Here is a 16,665-nt window from a genome sequence, read left to right as displayed (position 1 = left end):
TTGACCTAGCATGTATGCATGCATGCATATATATATACAGAGAATGGGGAAAACAGATATGGAGATGGCAAACAAGAGGGTTTCTAAAAAGCAAAGCTGGACCAAATACACATTTTAACAGAATCCCAAATGGCCAGGAACTAAAATAGATATCTGGTTAACATCAAGACTTAAGTCAGATGTTGCCATCATAAAATTGACTTTTGGGATAAGAATAAATTGATAAACTTCCAAGATTATTATTGTGATTTATTATTTAAAGTATTATTGGCTCATACTCACAAGAAGATGAAGTGAGCACTACACATGTTAAAAAGATACTTGCAAAAGGATTGCATCTCGCTTTTGAAGCAGTAGAATTGAAGGAGAAGTCTCCAAACCCATGGAATAGATGATAGAAAATTCAAAGCAACAAGACTATGGATGGTTAAATGTTTCATGCTTGAAGCAAACCTGTCATTAAGGCATCAAACATCAATCTGGGGACTTCACTGGTGGTCCAGTGGCTAAGACTCCATGCTCCCAATGCAGGGATCCTAGGTTCAATTCCTGGTTGGGGAACTAGATCCCACATGCCACAACTAAGACCCAACACTGCCAAATAAATAAATAAATTTTTACTTTTTAAAAACATCCATTTGTCATAAACTCCCTGCTGATTAAACATATAAACATTCTTTTAAGAAATAACTTATATATGATACACTGTATTATATATGTATTATACATATATAATGTATTATAATGTATTATATTATACATTATTGTAATGCATTATACATTAAATAATGTATTATACATTATTATTTTTGTGTAAAAGATGATATTGTCTGGAAAAATGCAGATGAAAAATTATATAGAGGAGTTGGACTCACAAAATCATGGATGACAATTTATTTTGCTTCTGTTTTCCTTTTTATGTAAGCACCACCATAAATGGGAAAAAACTATATATAAATTACTATGAAATTTATTTTAATAAGAATAAATAAACATTCTAAATAATTAAAAAATGTTGGGGATTACATTTAAAAGTTTGACATTACAATGTAAGAACAACCTATTCTTGGAGACATTTGATGTTAGATGACTCCCGGGGCAATACTGCTCATTTGTGACCTTATTTAGGTACCCATTATTAACTAATATCAGTGGAAAAGCAAAATATTATTTGGCAAGCTCATGCTAGAAATGTTTTCTGTCTTTCCAATAGCAACTAAGGTGAAAACTTACCTTTTCTTTATCTCCTGAATTGAAGACTTGGCCCATGATTATGGCAGTCTGGTTGAAGCAATCCCTAACTGAAGGGACTTCCTGAATATTTTCAGAACTAGACTTAAATTGTTCCTCCTGGTTTTCATTTTATTTCTAACACTTTTGCAATCACTTCCTGCTTTTCCTAATTGGTTGGGTTTTTATCTTTTGATCTATTACTGTAGCTTTGGAGCTGTATCACTAGATTTCAAGATAACCACATGGCTCTGCCTTTTCATCTATACCTGCCTTCTTGGCGTGCACACAAATGCTAAAATCATAGCTGGAGCTGAGTGATAGAAGGCTCTTTACCATAGGATTCATTCATCAGTCAATGACTTTGCAGCAGGCTCCAGCAAACCACTTTCTTTGGGCAACCTTTCTTTTGTTAAATTCTGCTTTGTTAGGTACTGTCATTTACAAATTACAAAGTTCAGAGTTGTGTTATTGTTGGAACAGACTTTTAACTTGTACTTATTGTGATTTCATTTTATTTTTTATCAATCTTTTTATATTACAAAGTGCTTATCAAACCAATTAGCTGATAACAGGGACCCACTGTCTTTCTGGGTCTGTGATTCTGTTACATTATGCTGTGCTGTCACCCTGCTGAAGGCTGTGAATAAAATATCTTATGTTCATGACTTCTAAATTACTTCACCTGATTGTTCCACTGTCAATGTCAACTGCATCACATTTTCTCAGTCTGTAATTATTTCTTCAATTAGATTTACTATGCTGTTAGCTGTATAGGGACCCAAAAATCACCTGGCAGAAGAATAAAGCAATAGTGTGGTTTAATTCATCTTTAACCTACCATTCGGTGAAAAGTTAAACAAGAGTTGTGTTTGCAGTTGCAAACTGTCTAAACAGTGTGAAGAGTTATTAAAAGTGCTACTGCTTTGTCATGTAATTAGATTTTTGTTTGAATAAGTGTCAGATTTTCTTGAACACTACAGACTTTAAATAATAAACTCAAATCATAATATTCCTAAACATAACAAAACACTAAGAGTGTGTGTTGATTTACTGTATCATTCCTACATTAAATTCTACTAATTCCCAGGTTTGAAATGCAGTTTCACTATGATGAGGAATAGTTTTTCTATCTTAAGCAAGCTGAAGTTTCAAAACTGGATAAGATTCAAGAGAAGAATATGGGACTTGGGTTGTAAATATTTAGGATGAGTGTACTGGTGACACAGGTGATTATGAAAAAAATATAGGATATCATTTTACCATCTTGGGAGATTAGCCATGATTGGATGAAAATACATGAGACCAAGTTACAGTTATTTTTTAAGTAGAGAAAATGAGGCCAGGACACAGCACCTCTGTATTACGAAGTGTAAGATAATACTACCGCAGGGACTGATGGGCTGCTGGGCCTTCTGTATGGCCCTTAAATCAACAAGATTTCAAGTCTATATCCTTAGATCGGGTCAATTTCGTATCTTGTGTCCCTAGGTTCAGTTTAGCCACCTCCCTAGTTCTGTTTGTGCCTGCTAAGTCACTCAGTCGTGTCCGACTCTTTGTGACCCCATGGACTGTAGCCCAGCAGGCTCCTCTGTCCATGGGATTCTCCAGGAAAGAATACTGGAGAGGGTTGCCATGCCCTCCTCCAGGGGACCTTCCAGACCCAGGGATTGAATCTGCATCTCCTACGGCCCCTGCATCTGCAGGTGGGTTCTTAACCACTAACGCCGCCTGGGAAGCCCCCCACCCCAGTTTTATAAACATATTCAAAGCTTATTACCTGATTCAGGTTATCTACCTAAATTTCAAAAACCCCACTCAGACTATTTTCAATTAATTTATTTGATGTGTATTTGATTCTTCATTCTTTTCACCTTCCTGACCAGTTCTGGTCATTTTAACGTCTTTACGTTTAGCTCTGGTCAGAACTCTAATATCATTCCACTGAATTGTGAATTTCTGTACTTTGGCTGCCAATCAAAACTTTAAAGACAGAAACCATGAAAATCAAGAAAGCATAATTTATAAGAAAGTGAATGTTGCAAACCATTATGTAGTTTCTTCTCCTTTGTAAATGTATAGTTGGATTCTTACCAGCTGAGCCACCAGGATGGCCCAAGAGAAAGGATACACCAGTTCTTATTGTACTTTATGTAAGAACAATACTGTTTTGGTCTATCTGGTTCTCCTGATAAAGGAAAGATGCTGATACCAGGCGGCTCAATGTCAATTTATCAAAGGACAATTCCCTGAACACCAAATTGCCAAATAGCTAATTCACAGACTTGCTAATTAACTAGATTTATTTGACTTTTAAAAACTACTTATAATGTTTATAGTAATTCATACCAGCTTTTGGAAATTTCTGTGAAGAAGTTTTGATTGATTTTTATTTTGTACTTGTAGTAGCATGCCGAGGAATGTTCAGTTTGTTCCTGGCTAAGTCCCTGTTCAAGCAGCTGGAGAGACCTAAGGCATATTAAAAGAATCCTCTGCAGTGGAAAAGACTAGAAAAGAGTGAGCACACAGCTCAGAGTGGGCTATCAACCCTAGAGCAGGGGATGCCTGAGGGCGGGACTATAGGGCAGGGAAAGGAGCAGACAGAAGGACTGGTATTGGACATACCCTTGAATATAGTATTTTCTTCAGCTTTAAGCTTTACTGAGGTATAAATGGCATAATAAACTGCATATATTTAAAATACTCAATTTTCAAAGTTTTGGTATATGTGTATATCCATGAAACCATCAGCACAGTCAAAGATTATAAACATAGCCATCACTTCCATGATTTCCAAATATATATACAGGAAGACATTTGAAGTCATCGTAAGATGACTGCTATTCTGTTCATTTTTCTTCAGTATTTTTCTCTCTGAGTTCCTTTTGGGTAGAACTTATTACTTGTGACAACCATGGGGTTAAAGAATGAGATAAACAGACAAGCCTAAGGTAAGTCCTCACTTTTCAGCCTGGAAGACTGGGAAAAGTGTAGTAATGTTAAAAGAAATTAGAAGTCCAGAGAAGCAGGTCCAGATGATGACCTAACTCCTAAATGACAAGACTCTTTTCAGGAAGACTGAATTGGGGAAGCCTCCTGGGAAATACAGTCTAGTTGTGAGAGATCAGAACTAGAGTTAGATTGGGAAAACTGTCAGCTCAAGGGTGCTGGGGAGGCTTACTAATTAAGATGAACCTGACATTGAATCCCTGGTGGGGAGCTCATACACTTAGGGGACACAAAATGTATGGAAGGTGTTTCAGTCTATGACTCATCTCAAAATGAGATGGATACACACAAAAGATGGGGGAGTGCAATGAAAAAGGCACAAGCTTTGCAGACGGGTGGAATGAGGCAGCTTCTACCAACTGACCTGTTACCTGTAGCCCAGACTCTTTCCATATTTTGGCCTCAACTTGCCTACTGTGTCACTTTCAGCAAGTTTCTTATCCTCTAATGTTCAGTTTCTTTATTTCAAAATGGGGATTATAATAACTAATCATAAAGTTATTGTGCATCTTATCAAGGTAACAGAGTAGAACCGTGAACAAGACTGTCTTGTAAGATACAAAATCATAAAGCAACTCTTTCTCCCCTTGTTTCCTCCTGCCCCTCTATGAAAACTTGAACAAGTCCCATATATTTGCTAGTTTTGTTCAGTCGCTCAGTCATGTCCGGCTCTTTGTGACCCCAGAGACAGCAGCACACCAGGCTTCCCTGTCTTCTACCGTCTACCGGAGCTTGCTCAAACTCATGTCCACTGAGTCAGTGATGCCATTCATCCATCTCATCCTCTGTCTCCCCCTTCTCGTCCTGCCTTCAATCTTTCCCAGCATCATGGTCTTTTCCAGTGAGTTGGCTCTTCCCATCAGGTGGCCAAAGTATTGGAGCTTCAGCTGCAGCATCAGTCCTTCCAATGAATATTCAGGGTTGACTTCCTTTAAGATTGACTGGTTTGATGTATTAGTCTGCTATTGCTGCTGTAATAAACTACCTCAGACCTGGTGGTTTAAAACAACACACATATATTATCCTATAGTCCTGGAGGCTGGAAGTCTTCAAGGGTCAGCTGGCCTGTGCTCCTTGTGGAAGCTCCTTGTTTCTAACTTCTCAAGGCTGCCTCATTCCTTGGCTCCTGGTCTCATGCTCCGTCTTCAAAGCCAGCAGTGGAACATCTTCTGATTTCTCTGTTGCTCTGGTTCTGTAATCACATTGGCTTCTGCGTCTGTGACCCTCCTACCTCCCTCTTAGAAGGACCCTTGGGATGACACTGGGCCAACCTGGAAACTCCAGGATAATCTCCCCACCCCAAGATTTTTAACTTAACTGCATCTCCAAAATCCCTTCTGCCACTTAAGGAAACAGACTCACAGGTTCTGGGGATGAGGTTGTGGACATCTTTGGGAGCCCATTCACCCTATCATACCCTATTACTTCTCCGGTTGCTCTCAGGTAATCTATGTGCTACATTGTTCATGTCACAAATATTTCAATTAAGAGATTAGAAACCACAGTTTCATGTAACAAAGCTAAATTTTATTTAACTTGATGCTTCTGCTCATCAGCATCTCATGCTTCTTTGAGCAGAAAGTGCGCAGTCAGTCCTAAAAAGAGGTTGCAATGGGCTCCTCTTCTCTTTCCTCATGGAGTCATCCTCTATTCTGATAAGCGCTTCTGATTTCCCCAGGGTTAGAGCAGGTGGGGAGAAGGGAGAGGTGAGGGAAACAGAAGTCTGGGGTGGTCCACAGTCAGCAGCCTGTGGACCTGTAGATATTTAAATGACTCTTCCTTTACTGGATGCTTCTTGAAAGTCATCACTAGGGTTTTCTCACCTTAAGTTCTCCCATGCATTAATACCTGGCTTCTTGTGTGGCCTCTGGGCATCCAGGAGTCTACCTTTGGCTTCCCTACTCTTTAGGTCCTCTTGTCCCTCCAGGAAGTTCTCTCTAATCATTTGGTTCATAGGAAATGCACAAAGTCCTTGCCCTGACTCTGGGAGCATATGCAATTCCCATACCTTAGCTGCCTACTCTGTTTCAGCCAGCCTCTGCTTGTTTATATTTTTAATAGGTGGTTCAAACATCAAACCATTATGGTCCCCAAAATTCACAGGAATCATATTAAGATCTTGAATTGGTCTCTTCAAAATTCCTCTTTCTAGATTTGGGTTTAGGAGGTGGTATTCTCAACCCTCTCTCCCTCAACAGGGCAGGGGAGAAGACACATAGTACTGGTCTCTCCGAAGAAATCTCTTCAAATATGTACCTCTTGACCTTTTATATCCTTAATGTGGGTAAGTAATTGACCCTGTAAGAGTTTCTGGACATCTTCTTTGCCAACTGAACAAACTGGAATGAATTGTTTCCTTGGTGTCTTAGTATCAAGTTCCATTTTACCATCCTGTTATATTTGTCAAATAGCTACCACAGTGACTGGCACAAAAAAAGCACTCAATAAATGTTCATTCCCTTGTTTCCAAGGAAATGAGCAAAGCATAATTACAGATACATAATTAAATTAGTCAGATGTTTTGAGATATTCCAGATGGAAACACCAAAGAAGGTGTAAAGCACTATTCTTAGAGCAATTTTCATCCTCTCTCTTCATTCTGGGCAGCTGGCAGCCTTCTTATATGGAGTGCTGACACATTCTGATGTGTCTTTCTCTGGGACCAATTTTGATGACAGGCAAATACAATTTGACATTATTCAGAGCTGTAAAATTCCTCCATTCTCCAGGAAGCATGTACATCAAACTGATCATCTCGGCTTTTTAGTTGCTTTTAATATTTCAAAAGTATAGCAGGTAAACTGAATTTTTAGTATGTATCATTGATGCCACTTACCTGGAAAACTAGCCTATCACTATACATGTGATGTACCATGATTTAATTGACCCCGGATGAGTAAATTACATTGTTTTACAATGACGCTATGATAGGCAATAACGGGGCAATGAATGGTTGAATTGATCTAAGTTTACTGGTGAGATTGCTAAAATAAAGTTTAAGGTCTGTAAGCCACCTGATACATGAATTGGGTGGGTCAGTCAGGGCTTGATTTGATCTTTTAAGAAGGTCAATCTGTTAGTTTTCGGGCATTTAAGAGCAACTGGACCCTATTGACCTCTGCTTCTATCAAAACTGTCAGCACAACCTCAAAACTCTTCATGCCTCCACAGGAAACAGGAAGCATAAAAAACTGAATGGTCAACCAATCAGGCTTTCTCATATGAGGATTATTTCTCTACACAGATTGATGGAGTTCCACCTATAGAACTCCAACAGTTGCTTACCAAGATTTTAACAAAACTTTAGCCTCAGTCATAATTTATATGTGCATATAATTCTGGAAACTTATTAATGAGGAGGCTTTATTTTCCTCTCTTATCTTCGATCATCAGTATCCATGCTAAAGATTCTTTATTTTCATGGATCAAATGATTAGATGTAGAACAACAGGATCAAGGAGTCTATATAAATCTTTTCTTTAAAACTTTTGAAATATAATTTCCAATTGTCCTCTATAATGGTTGATAATAAGATATACTTCCTCTAAGGTGGATAAAAGTGCCTGGTTTTTCAGGTTTTTACAAATACTGGTAAATTCTGTTGGCCCTTGACTTTGGGAGCTCCCATGCAATCTTACACTTGCACACTGTTCCTTCTGTTGTGATAACTCAGGAACTGGTATCAGCAACTGCTTTCTATACTCCTGACCTTGCTTTTGATTCATGTATTAAGGTTTGGTATGATGTTAAGATTTTATTTTTTTGGATCGCCAATCTATCCTTCATCTCATTTAGTCAATCTTATCTCAGTCTTGTACACTTATTGTGACTGATATGTACCTCATGGCCAAGATAGACTAGAATTGAGATTCTAGAAATATTATCATAGGATGAAGACTTTATGAATAAGACAGAGACTCTCAGGCTTGGTTTATATATTGGATGGCTGATTCCCTGGTGGCTCAGTGATAAAAAACGCTGCCTACCAATGCAGGAGACTCGGGTTTGATCCCTGAGTTGTGAAGATACTCTGGAGAAGGAAATGGCAACACAAATCCAGTATTCTTGCCTGAGAAACCCCATGGACAGAGGAGCCGGGTGGTTTACAGCCCATGGGGTCACAAAAAGAGTTGGACACAACTTAGCAATTAAGCAATAACAAAATATCTTGGATTAGTTACAGAGGTTAATGAAAGCTTAAAAAAGATTCAGAGCTCCTTAAATTTCCCTATGGTCAAAATCAGTCCCAGAGCTTAGAGAAGGGCTGAACCTTTTGAAAATGGGAGGGAGGTGCAATTGGCTCTCTGGTGGAGATAAAGGGCAAGAATTTTAAAAGCACAAATTCCCCAAGTTTGTTTTGTGGCCCTCCTCCTCTCTGTAAAATCTCACCTTATTCACACTCATTATTTCAAATATCAGTTTGTACCAATGACTCTTAAATGTATATCTCTAGCCCTGACCTTCTCCAAACTCCAGCTGATTTAACAACTTCTGATGAATATATACATAAATATTCATATTTTGAAACTTCCATTGTCAATATCAGATTTAATCCCTTGAATCTATTGCTGGGAGAAATATCAATAACCTCAGATATTCAGATGACACCACCCTTATGGCAGAAAGCACAGAAGAACTGAAGAGCCTCTTGATGAAAGTGAAAGAGAGTGAAAAAGTTGGCTTAAAACTCAACATTCAGAAAACAAAGATCATGGCAAGAGGAGAGTGAAAAAGTTGACTTAAAACTCAACATTAAGAAAACAAAGATCATGGCATCTGGTTCCATCACTTCATGGCAAATAGATGGGGGAACAGTGGAAACAGTGACAGACTTTACTTTTTTGGGCTCCAAAATCACTGCAGATGGTGACTGCAGCCATGAAATTAAAAGACGCTTACTCCTTGGAAGGAAAGTTATGACCAACCTAGACAGCATATTAAAAAGCAGAGGCATTACTTTGCTCACAAAGGTTCATCTAGTCAAAGTTATGGTTTTTTCAGTAGTCATGTATGGATATGAGAGTTGGACTATAAAGAAAGCTGAGCACCGAAGAATTGATGCTTTTGTACTGTGGTGTTGGAGAAGACTCTTGAGAGTCCCTTGGACTGCAAGGAGATCCAACCAGTCCATCCTAAAGGAAATCAGTCCTGAATATTCACTGGAAGGACTGATGCTGAAGCTGAAACTCCAATACTTTGGCCACCTGATGTGAAGAACTAACTCATTGGAAAAGACCCTGATGCCAGGAAAGATTGAAGGTGGGAGGAGAAGGGGACGACAGAGGATGACATGGTTGGATGGCATCACTGACTCAATGGACATGAATTTGAGTAAATTCCAAGAGTTGGTGATGGACAGGGAGGGCTGGTGTGCTGCAGTCCATGGGGTCACAAAGAGGTGGACATGGCTGAAGTGACTGAACTGAACTGAGTGTCAATATGCATAAAAAGAAAAATCTGTGTTTCTTTGCTTTCTTTTACAGTTAAAAAAAGAAAATGGAAAGGGCCCACAGAGATGAGTCAGCACAGTTCCTGCCTAAAAGAAACTCACAGGTTGGTGGAAACAACAGATAAATACATAAAGACTCCGGCACAATGTGGCAAACGATCTGATGGTGTGGGGCCATAGGACCAAAAAGAAGTGGGGTGTGTGATGAACTGTATGTATGTAAATTAGGAAAAGTTTCACATAGGGCTTGACATTGGGTTAGTTCCTCATTTCCAAGAGGTCTAGGAATTTGTTGTCCCCAAGAAGAACAAGCAACCAGCCATATTTAATTTAAGAGATTCATCCTTAGGGAAAGTGGAAATTGGGAAGGTAAATCACTCTGGGTTCTTTCCAGGACAGGATTGCAATGAAAGCCACAAGGAAGGAAATTTCCAGTCCTTTCCCCTGGTGATGACACCATCAACAACAGCAATCACAACAGGAGTGATAGCTTATACCTACATAGCACTTAGTATGTGCTGGGAGCTGTCTTAAGTGCTTTCCATGGGTAAACTCGCATAAGTAAAATAGGTGTTGTGGGGTGGAGTCTGGATGAGGGTCCCTGCGTTCAGGCATGGGCTTGCCTGGCTTAACTCTCCCACCGTTGCCAAAGGAGGAAGCACTCAGCTTTCTTATTCACTCGCCCAGATATCAGACACAGGGGAGAAGTGGGAGTGAGGCTTAAATGCTGTTAGGAGTCCAACATTACAAAATGGCGTCACATTCTATTACAACGCAGCCTGATGGTGTCTGACTGGTGAGTGAAATGTGCCATTTTTCAATGAATTCAACTTGACCTTCTTTAAGTAAACTATTAGCACACTCTACGAAGCCTGCAGCCTGAAGGCAGCTAAAAAAGATGAAAGTTCCCCTGACTGCTTCCCAGTCATGTCTTCAAGCCCCCAGCATCATGTCTTCTAAGAAATGAAATGGATGCCTTGGTTACCATTGGATAGTGTCTGACATTCCGAGGAGCAAAGGAGTGTCCTGACCAAACCTTGTATCACGGTTGGCAACTGCCACTCTGTGGCTTATACCATGTGGGTTTCTCGAGAATACCTAGCAATTTCCTTAGAGCTACCCTCCTATTAAATACACTTTGGACAAGATGATTTTAACAAGAGTTTAGGGCGATCTTTAAAACATTTTAGATTATTTGCACAGTGTTTGGCTTATAGTAGGCATGCAATAATTATGTAGGGGAAGAGTCCTGAGATTCAGCAAGTATTTTAAAAATTAATGTCTGGGGACAGACATATCCTTAGGATATAGAAAGAAGTGGGGCCTCCCAGGTGACACTAATGGTAAAAGAACCTCCTTGCCAATGCCAATGCAGGAGACATAAGAGACACAGGTTTGATTCCTGGGTCAGGAAGATCCCCTGGAGAAAGAAACGGCAACACACTCCAGTATTGTTGCCTGGAGAATCCCATGAACAGAGGAGCCTGACAGGCTATAGTCCATGGGGTCGCAAAGAGTCGGACACGACTGAAGCAACTTAGCATACAAAACTCACAGAAAACAGTACCAGTAACACTGGATACTAACTACGTGCAACTAATCTGAATAAACTGGCAAATGTGACCTTAGGGCCTCTTTCTGCTTTTCTCCTTCTCACTCCCACCCAATGAATCATACCCAGGCCAAGAACGGGCTTGAATCTCTGCCCTCACTATCTCAATTTCTCCCTTGGTTAGTGTGGGGGCTGAAGACAGTTTCAGACTGAAGTCAGTGAAATGAAGCAGAACTGTTTTTGTTTTATTCTGCCTACCCTTCTTAAATATCCCTCAACTGTAAGCTTTTTCCAGAGAACCATGTCTTCTACCATTACATCCCCCATTCCTAGCACTTTGCCCTGTACTCAGAAGGCACCCAATAATGTGAGAAGATCACCACCCCTCAAACCCCTCATGGGAGGTGAGCCTGTCAATCCAGCTTGCCCAGCAGATGCGCCCAGAGCTCTTGCCCTTGAGCCTATGGCCTTGGGCCAGGAAGGTTCTACTGTGCTGCTGTCAAGTTTTCCACTGTGTCCTCAGTTCGGCCCCAAATAGCTGGTGTTGCTGTCCTCACACTATTTTTAGTCATAGATCAGTTATCCCTGACACGCAGTGATGGGGATTAACAAAATGCACCCATGTGCATCTCTGAAGACTGAGCGTGTGTGTCTCCAGCCTAAAGTAGTCTGGGCAGTTCTGGGTAGGATTAGCAGGCTTAGGTTTTTTTTTGTTTGTTTTTGTTTTTTTTTAAATTGTCTCTTTCTACTGCTCCTGGCAGAGAGATCCTGGCCAGAACCGGTCCTAAATTGTTAAAAAAATTTGGTAGGACAGTATTCTAAACAACACATCAGATCTCCACTTTGCCACCTTCTGTACTTGTGGCCCCTGTTGGTATTTGGGTGAGGTTTTCCTTCTGCCCGGGGGAAGGGGCCTGTTGCACTCCACCCTGGTTTTATGAGAACACACTGTAATAGGTCACACAGTGGGGATGTCCCCACCAATCTCTCATGTGGTGAAGGTTCCACATGCCCGGGGCAGGGAATTTCAAAATGCCCCATGCCAGCTGGGATGGCTGGACATGACAGAGTGAACACCATCGTAATCACATCATGTCCTGAAACTTCAGCCCTGATTACTCTGATCTTTATCCTCTTTTGACCTGAGATGAATGCAAGGAATGGTCTTCAAATGACCCCGTTGTTTTCAAACTCTAGTACAGTGTTTGACTTGGACTTCCCCAGTGACAGAAAACCACACCAGCTGACTTGAGCCTGCTTGACTTATTTATTTAATTATGTTAATTTGGGGGGGGTTGCTTCACTTCATCAAATGACCCTTGATTTTTACATAACAGGGAGGTTAGGGCTTTCAAGACTTTATCTGAGTTTTTGTAAAATTGGTTGCCTTACTTGAGAAATCCTTTCCTGCCTGCTGCTTACACATCTGCATTTATTTCATGACCCTGTTGTTCTCTGCGGAGACTTTGTGGTCAGCTTAGAAATACTGGGCTGGGGGACAGGAGCCTGACATGACCGTCTCAGATCTTACAAGTTATGCCAACATTATTTTAGGATCCTTATTCACAGGGTTAGAATCTCTTGGGAGATCTCAAAAGCCAACCTGCCATTCTCCTGTCTGTGCAATTCCTTATTTGCTATGGTTGTCTAGGCTTCCCAGCAGGAAAGCCGCTCCAAACCATTGGAGCCAGTGGTTTTAGTGCTACTTGATTTTTATTCTTTTACCATCCTTTCCTCTGCCTCCTTCTTTAACTGTCCCCTCTGTCATGATTCCAAGGCTCTAGAAAAATTCTTCATCATCATCATGTAAACAACAAGTACAACTACCAAAAGGAAAAAGAAGGAAGAAAAAAACACCAAAATCTTTTTGTTTGTTTTTTAATCAGGCAATAATTATTTATTGAGTACCTAGTATATGCCTGGGGAACCCAGGGACTGGGGAGCCTTGTGGGCTGCCGTAAATGGGATCTCAACAGAGTTGGACATGACTGAAGCGACTTAGCAGCAGCAGCAGTATGTGAATAGCAACAACGGTTTTACATGCCTCCCCTCCATGAAAATTCTCTACATGTAACTTTTCCTATTTAGGATTTATCTGTAGATGAGACCTTGCTCCATACTTGAGACAAATCTGGCATGGGATGAAAGGACGCATGTTAGAACTTGCTTTAGGTCTCTCTTTTAGCATTAAATAAGAAAAAGCAAACTTTAATCTCCAGTGTACAAGCGTCTGCTGAGTGACACTCCCCAAATAAGCTGGGGCACTTCTTAGGAAGTTTCTGGACTCAGTCTCAGCCTGGCCACATGTTGCCCTTATTCACCAGGTCTCCAGGGTCTGACATCCTGATCCTTCCTACTGGCTATGACCATGGAAATACTTGGTGTATTTATTTCCTCAGTTTCCTGCTACCTGTTACCAAACCTCTCTGATAGCACCTGTCTGTTCACTTACTGACCCCTCCTCATCTATGTCTCCCTTGCTTTCAGAGCCTTTCAGAGCTCCCTCTTTTCTTCCTTCTGATCTCCTCATCTTCTGGGAATTGGTTCCCTATTTTTTATGTCCCCAGTTTAATATATCCTTGGTCTCACACATCTTCAGACCCACCAGTACACTTGGTCTTTACAACCCATTGAGCCCCCAGTTATGATATCAGAGGACAATAGCTGTGGGGTTTTTAAAAATTATGGTTCACTTGTTTATTTTAAGGTGCTTGTGACCTAGATAGAAGGGGAAGATAATTCTATATGAAGATTGCATAGGGCAACTGAGTACAAAATTTTTATTTTCTGCTTTAGGCTATTCCTACGGATGATTCATGCTGATATTTGGCAGAAACCAACACAATACGGTAAAGTATTAACCTTTAATTAATGATAAATAAATTTAATTAAGAAAACAAACAAACAGTTCAGAGAAGCAAGATTCTGGTGGTAAGTAATGCAGTAGAAACAGGTTGAAGGAGCTGCATGGAAAGCAGATTGGAACCTGAAGAATGGACAGGTAGGGAGTGGAAGAAAGGTGGTCCCAACAGAGAAGAGTGGCATGAACTAAGGCAGAGAGAGGTAGGAATGGGAAGGGTATGTCCAACATGTATGAAGAGATGGAGCTGGTTAGAACCAGGAATGAACCCTGCAGTCACTGGTGAAAGATCTCCGGGCTTTCACTTGGACATCTGAATGAGAGATGCCTCCTCTGTTTCTCTAATCAGACTCTCCAGGTGGAAAGAAATGCACAACACAGTCTTCTTTCCAGTTTGCATACTTGTTTCCTGTGTTCAGACATCCAGGCAGCACATTCTTTCAGGGAATTGTCTGTGAAAGCTGGCAGCAAGTGAGACTTGCAGCCTTGGGTGGAGAGAGGCACCTCAACTGCAGAGGCCTGGGGGGGTTTCCCCATTTACGTAAGCCCTTTTAGGTGAAGTCACTATTTTATTAAGCATATGAGAGAAAAACTGGGGGAGAAGCAACCTAGATACTCAGCAAAAGAGAAAGGTTGAGTAGATTTTGACCATTCATGGGATGCAACATTACGTTGCCATAGGTGGCACAGTGGTAAGAATCTGCCTGCCAATGCAGGAGACACAAGAGATGCAGGTCCAATCCCTGGGTCAGGAAGATCCCTTGGAGAAGGAAATGGCAACCTACACCAATATTCTCGCCTGGAAAACCCCATAGACAGAGAAGCCTGGTGGGCTACAGTCCATGGGGTCACAAAGAGTTGGGCACAACTGAGTGACTAAGGAGAAATAACATTTAGCAAAAAATTTCTTAAAGATACAGATATTTATTATAGTAAATGAAAAAAGCAGGATTCAAAAGTGTACACACACTTTGATTTCAACTTTGCGAATAGTTCTACAGATGGACGTTCGGTAGGACAGGTTAAAAATCAACTGAGTCTGAGAGACTGCTCCCAGAGGGCATATGAAACTGAGCAAGAGGATGTCAGGAACAGGATGCACCCAGCTGAGGTCTCTAGAGACCACCGCTGAGAGGAGAAAAATGACTGAGATTGTCTACCTTCATGGCTCAGAGACTTGGCAGGCCCATAGTCCCTGGAGGTGAGGATTTGAAGGAGAAAATGTTACTGCACCTGGGGCTAGATGTGATAACAAAAGCCACCAGTTTTAATACACAGGTTGACAAAAGGGAGCAGGCCTAAGTATTTGGGTTAGAGCTGAGAAACCTCTGGAAATGACTGAATTACCACTTAATAAGGAGCATTTGGAGTTGATTTGCTTTCTGAAATGTCACTGTACAGAGAAGCTTCCACCCATGCTCTAGCCAGGTATGCCCTGGACTGGAGAGAGCCCTTGGGTCCTGGACAAGTTCCATAAATCAGTGCTAAGTCATGTAATCAGCTGTCTCCATGGTGTTTGCACGATATCATCCCAGGAATCCAGGCCAGGATTTTCCTGTAAGCTAGAAGGGGTTTGGGTTTCCCAGGGAACTCGGTGTCCCCTCCGTCCCTCCCTGGTTAATGCCAGAGACATCATCATCTTCATTGTCTTTTATTGAGTGCCTACTATGTGTGAGGTACTTTACAGATATTATTTTTAATCTCCTCCACAATACTACTGGATGGGCAGTATTACCTCAATTTTATAGATGATGGAATTGAGACACAGTATGATCAAGTAACTTGCCAGAGGCATAAAATTAGTAAGTTTGAAACTAGATGTCTGCTTCTCTCTTTCCTGTGACACCTTTCAGCTTCTAATTTGCCACTTTGTGCATGTATATGTGCCTGTTGTGTGCATGTGAGTGACAGATAGACAGACCTAGGTGTATTTGTGAGTTTGAGTGTTTCTAAATTGCACCTATTTCCTGGCACTGGTTTGTTTCTCAAATGTTCTCTTTAACACACCTTAGTTCTCATCTGTCTTTGTTGTAAGTCCAAGCCATAGGTGGAAACAGGATGAAAAAATAATGGTAATTTTTGAAACTAAAATTTTGGTTAGAAAGCAAAATTGAGACTTCTAGTCTCAGGACAACAAAAAAGCTCATATGTAAGTTAGGAGCAACCTAAAATTAATGCCAAAGATACAAAAAGCACACTTCAACAAAAATCCCCCACTTCATGTCTGGCAGAGCCCACGCTCAGACCTTTGATTCCACTGCTTCTCTGCTGTGCTAGGAACCATCACTGGGTGTTAGCCTTCCAGACCTAGAAACTGAAGTTGACTTTGTACAGATTTAGCCCTGATCAATGTGGATCCAGTAATACAGCATCTTTGTGCTTCTCTCTTCCTTTTCTCAATAAATATACAGCTAAAGTCAGGCACCATGCTAGGGAACAGCAGGGAAAAAAAAGATCACAATGAGTATGGTCCCTGCTATCACTGGGGAAAGAGAAAACCGAGGGGTTAGGATACAGTGTGGTAAGCGATCTGATCAGGAAAGCAGAGGAGCTCAGAGGAACAAA

This window comes from Muntiacus reevesi, chromosome 1 (assembly GCF_963930625.1).
Source record: "Muntiacus reevesi chromosome 1, mMunRee1.1, whole genome shotgun sequence".
Taxonomy (NCBI): domain Eukaryota; kingdom Metazoa; phylum Chordata; class Mammalia; order Artiodactyla; family Cervidae; genus Muntiacus; species Muntiacus reevesi.
This window is presented reverse-complemented; position numbering follows the sequence as displayed.